The following is a 5,926-nucleotide window of genomic DNA, read 5'->3' as shown; positions in this document are numbered from 1 at the left end:
CAATACTGAGTCTGTGAAAGAAACAGAGTAAGCACACTAACAGGAGAAAAAAAATATGTGCACATGCAAGGGAATTCCACAAAATGTGAGACTTGAAGAAGGGCTGGTGATTACTTTTTTGTTTGTTTGTTTTGTGTTTTGTGTTTTTGCTAGTGGGGATCGAACTTGGGTCCTTGCTCTTGGTGATAACATTTTAAAAGCATCCTGACCTAGAAAAAGAAACATAGGGATTAGAGATTCTGATGCTTCTGAGGGGAGTTGGAGACAAGTTATGGTTGGGGTGAAAGAGGGAAATATATGGTAAATGAAAGTTGTCTAGTTATGCATATAAAAGTCTCTCAGGTAATAAAAGTTGTCTGGGAGCAGCCCTCAGAAGAATAGGGGGTAGTCTGTAACAAGGCCTGTCTGGGCGTGGTGTTATTTCAATCTCTTTTCCTCTGAGACAGTTCATCTTTCCCAACTCATGAAATTCCTGGGGATGTGACTCATGATGTTTCTTTTTGCAGGATCTATCTTTAGGAAGATGAAGAAACTTAAGGAAAAGTGCTTCACCGCACATTTCGGGTAAAAGAAATAGAGACAGGCAGGCAAGATAAGGTCAGATGGACCTTGGTTCTAAGGCTTCTTCAGAGGCCTTCCAATCTTAACTCAAAGTATTCAGCATGTCAAAGCGCTATACTTTGCAATATTGTTTCCTTAGCCCCAGTGGCCCCTTGGGTGGGCCTGTGTATTTGCCTTCATTACTCCATTAAACTGCACCTGTTTGAAGGAAAGTAAACTGTAAGAGGATGCCTTGGATAGTTAAATATACTGATGCATTTTTTAAAAGGAGAGAATTTTTTAAAACACGGAATAATGATCAATTCTGCTGAAATTTGCAATAAACAATTAAGAGCATGATATATAAATGGGAACTACAGAAATCCTGATTATTCATTACTGTTGTTACATTTTGAAAGGGTGTTTGTTTATTCTTTTCTTCACCTCTGTATTTTTTTGACACCTGTCTTCTTGGGCAGCAGTAGCTTCCTTTCTACGGAGCTGCTGGGTTTCTCTGGGTGTGGAGGTTCTGAACCTTGCGTGTGATTACTTTCCTCACTTCAGTAATGAGATCAGTCACCAAGTTACCCTTTGCTCTCCAGTGGCGGCTGCCACCTCTTGCTTTCATGAAAAATGATGAAACAAATGAGTCAGCCCCTAGGACCCTTCAAGAATGGCACGCAATTCTCCGGCTAATCTCTCAACCTTAGCTGTAACTGAAGTTCCCAAAAAAGCCTTCTGAAACCTTCTTCCAGGAATGCAGCCTTGCATCTGGCTTCCTTCTCCTTTTTTCTCTCTGCCTCTTATTTGGCTTCCATTTAAATTTTGAAACAGCTAAGTATAATTTTTAGTTTGAATTTAAAAAAACAATGATATAGTAACCTGTGATTTTTCCTTTGTGGTAAGTTTCTGCATATTTGTATGTAAAGACAAAATATTTTGAATAATAGACGGGGGCTGGTGTGTTTGCTCTCTTAGTTATCAGTCACTTTATAATCATCAAGTACAATTTTAGGAAGACTTTTTGCTTAGATTGCACTATTGATTTCCTCCTCTTCTTGAGATAAGCTTTAGTTCAGTAAATGTTTTCCTAACCCATGCCATGTTTTTTCCTGTGTTGTTTTTCTGTTTGTTTGTTTGTTTGTTTTTTTCTTCTTCTTCAAACTGCAACTGTTCTCTTTATTTTAAATGCTTGGTGCATATGTATAATGAAATAATTTTTAAATTATAGGAGGAAAACAGTATGAGAGTGAACAACTTTAAATAAACTCAAATCTAAACTACTTTTGTCGTTAGCTTTGCAAATAATCATTTGCTTATAAAGGATCATTGTGTAGTAAAAATGGGAAGAGGGATTTTGGATCTTTTGTATTTTTATTATTCTTATAAATACAGGCTCTTGAAAGAAAGCAAACCAATATCATTGTGGAATTAAGTCACTAATCATGTTTCTTGTTTACTAGAATTCAGTGAGTATATAAATCTGGATAAAGTGAATCTCTGAAGATGAAAACTTTAGGTAGCAGAAGGTAAATCAAGGTGGTGAAAAAAGATATTGTAGAAACCAGTTTAGCCTTGGATACGGCATAGATAAAGCTATTTGGCTGAAGCATTAATCTATTCATCGTTTAAATAAATAAAATTTTAATTGAGTGAACAAATAGGATTTCAGTCAGAGTATTTTTGTTTATACAAATTCTTTAAAATAGATCTGATCAAAGGTTCAAATTAAGTCAGCATTACACATATACATTTGAGTATATCACTATATACAACCTAAATATTACAAGATTATAAAAAAATTACCAAATTAGCCCAGATATATGTTCTGTTCGCCCTAATCCTGACAATTTCAGACTGATCTACAGTTAATATGCCTGGAGAGCTAGTGATTGTCCTTCACGCTATTTCTAAATTTTGGGAAGAGCCTTCAAATAATGCCCATTCTAGATCCTGGCAAGTGCTCTGTTTGTAAGAGTTAATATTTGTTGAACAAATGTGTGAAAGATAAACCCTACCATCATATAATTATTTACATTTCCCGAAGCTAATTTTATGCTACTTATTGTGTATGATGAATTTTTAAATATCTTATACTGTTTAAAAGTATTTCCTCCCTTAAGCTTTAAGAAATTTCTTTTCCAACTTTGGTATTGCAGGATTTTATTTGGCACTAAAATGTAAGACAATGATGGAATGATAAACCATCATTTGATATTCTTATCCCAGTTGAACACCAGGCTCATTAGAAATTTGAAGATCCCTAGTTTAGCTTGTAAATAATTAATAAGAGGACAAGCTGTTTTGCAGAGTATTTATAGTAAGCATGTCCTACCTGAAGGATAAATGTTAATTAGTTATGACTACTTCTTAACACCAGTGATATTATAAGATTAACAAGAGTAGATAAGAAAGAGTAGCATGATTTATTAGTAATTCTGGTAGAGGGTTAATTGCAGAGAAATAAGCTATAACCATGTGGTAATGGCTTATTGCAATATACCCTAACAAAGCTTTTATAGTATACATTATTATCATTTTTAAAGACCTGGAGAAAATACATGAGGAAGGAACCAGAAGCTAATTATTTTGGCCAAAAGGAAGCCCTAATCACCATATTTTAAAAATTAAGTTTATTGGTACATTTAAGGTATACAATGCAGTTACATTCATCACAGAGATCTTGTACCTTTATATGACTTATCTTGGTTCTTATTTTTCCCCATGCCCCAGCCCTCCCTTTACCCCTTCCACTCTTCCTTTTTTACAAAGACATTTTTTCCATGTTTTTCCTTTTCACATATTTTTTTTCTTTACCCTTACCTTCCCACTTCCTCTACTCTTTTAGACCTTTTCTTCCTATTACACAGTATCAATTATACGTTTTGATCCTCATTTATGCTTTTAGTTTTCCACACCAGAGAAGCTATTTGGTATTTACACATGTGAGTCTTACTAATTTCATTTAAGAGTACAGCCTCAATGTGCATCTACTTAGCAATAAATATCTCTAGTTTCTTATTTTTATGGCTGAATAGCACTCCATTTTACAAAAAACTCACATCTTTATTCACTTTCCTGTTGATGGGCAATGGGGCTATTTCCTAATTACCATATTTTATAAATTCCAAAACTACAACAGTTGATTATTTACATTTGTTGAGTATAAGAATGAAAGTGAAAGTACTCTGACATGTATTTGATAATCCAGACTAGAACTTGTAGAAAATTTGGCTAATTCTTTTGTGTAGAAGTGCAGGTAAGAGAACAGAGCCAACTGGAATTTTTAAATGAAGAAATACACTGGGTAGACTAGGACACCATTAAGGTTCTTATATTAAAATAACTCTATGGCAAGACAGGCAATTTGACCATGGCAGCCTCCTTCTCCTCCTCCTGCTTTCTTAAAAATTTTTTTTTTGTTTATTTAACTCATTTAAAAAAAGTTTTGTATTAGGTGGGCCTTCTGAAAAAAGGCTGGACCTTCAAGATCTTTAAGACCTGTAGATTTGCTTTCTTTTTTTAAATCTACAAGTTTGGTTGTGGATTAATTATGTTCCCATGGAGTATTTCCAAAGAAAACTCAGCAGTTTTGGAGTGGGTATTGGTAGTAGAATCTCTTAACCTCCTGCTTATCCTCAGTCAAGATATACTTTAAATAAGTTGGGGTCATGAAGAGAACTGAAGGACTGAGATGTTTTCCAAACAACTTGGTCTGGCTTCAGGGGTATTTACTTTCCTTACGGCCTCCTTGTGGTGCTGCTTTAAGCTGGCCACCCTCCCTAGAGAGGGCTATACACTCTGTGCTTTCAGGGACTTGATAATTGCTTTTTTTTAAGACATAGAATTTCTGTTAACAACCCCAGACTACTATGCTGTCCCTTGGGATTACCCTTTAGAAAACTCTCTTGAATTATCCTAATTTTGTGAGTTATATGTTCCTTCTAGCATCCTGATATATAATGTAGTATCATGAAATAATAATACAAGCCATTTTAAATTTTAAGTGGGAAGGGAGGGATGGGGAGAGAGGGAGGGAGAGAGAGAGAGAGAGAGAGAGAGAGAGAGTTCCATTAATGAATCATCCAGCATTGACGGCTTTGGACTGAAAGCAGAAGATATAGCCGGTGAGCCAGCTATAGTGAAAGACACTGAGTTTTCTGCTTGCCCACCAGGAGTCACTGACTGTGGGTGGGTTGGTTCCCTGCAGCTAGAAGTCTTATGCCTCTAGTACTTCCCATTAGGATCATTTAATAATTTAATGTTTTCCGTAGGAATATGCCACCAAAAACTCTCTACCTTCCTTTGTAAATGTCATTATTCTTTCAGGAAATGTTCTTTTAATTCTGAAAATTAATCCAAGGTGTACAGGGACTGCAGATTCCTACTCTATGATCTTGGGAATTTGGAATCAAATTCATAGTATTTTCAACTTGGGTCGTTTGAATCAAGTAGTTCAACTTCTTCTTGTCACAAATAAGAAATAGGTCTTTTGGGGATTCCTTACCAAAGCACCTGAGCTAGTGATTATTGTTACTGCTAGATCCCATGAAATTCTCCACCTTGATTTCCTTGGCCTAATCTTTTTGTCCAGAGATCTCAGGCTTGACACTATTTTGAAGCCTGAGAATAAAAGTCCTATGTGAGAAGGTTTTTATGGAATGAAGTGGGAAAATAAAAGAATATAAAAAAGGGAAGATACTTCTAAATTCTTGCAAGAATTGTTTGAGATATTCATAGAGGTTTCATCAGTAATCCTATAATATCTAGCCCCTAAATTCTTCCCCTAAAGTCTTTTCCATTTTATATGCAGAACGTCTTTTAAGTGAATACTAAGTGATGGAGGTCACACATGAAGCAGCCAGCCTAGGAAAGCAGTTCAGGTCCTCCTCCAAGGTTGCTCTAGTTATGATATATTAAAAGCACTGAGAATTTTCCCAGAAAAGAAATCTTTATAGCAGAATGTTAAAATTGAATTTTCAGCCTGGTGCCAACAAAATAAATGCAAAATTCCTAAGTAGGTTGCTAAATCACAATATACAGATGGAACAAGCATAAATTTTAGAACATATTCCAAAACTCTTAAGTTTTTTAGATGATAAAGAAGAGGGTTTTGTAAGATTGTCTCAGGAGTGACTAGTAGCTGTGGTGACCAGTAGTTATGGGGTTCCAACCTTTTCTACTTGGGAAGGTCACTCTTATGTTGAACCCAGCAAGCATTTGCTTCAATAGGACTACCTGGAGAACTTCTTGTATGTTTTCAGTTTGTCAAGGACACTGAAGATTTATTGATTCTTTCCTGGGAAATGCTCATGCAAAAATTGTGTCATTAGCACTTTGGTGACCCAGACAGGATTTCACTCCTATACAGTGACAAAGATGGCTG

Source organism: Fukomys damarensis, unplaced genomic scaffold, assembly GCF_012274545.1.
Source record: "Fukomys damarensis isolate Sample0158 unplaced genomic scaffold, DMR_v1.0_HiC HiC_scaffold_24, whole genome shotgun sequence".
Lineage (NCBI taxonomy): Eukaryota > Metazoa > Chordata > Mammalia > Rodentia > Bathyergidae > Fukomys > Fukomys damarensis.
Note: the sequence above shows the minus strand (reverse complement) of the source record.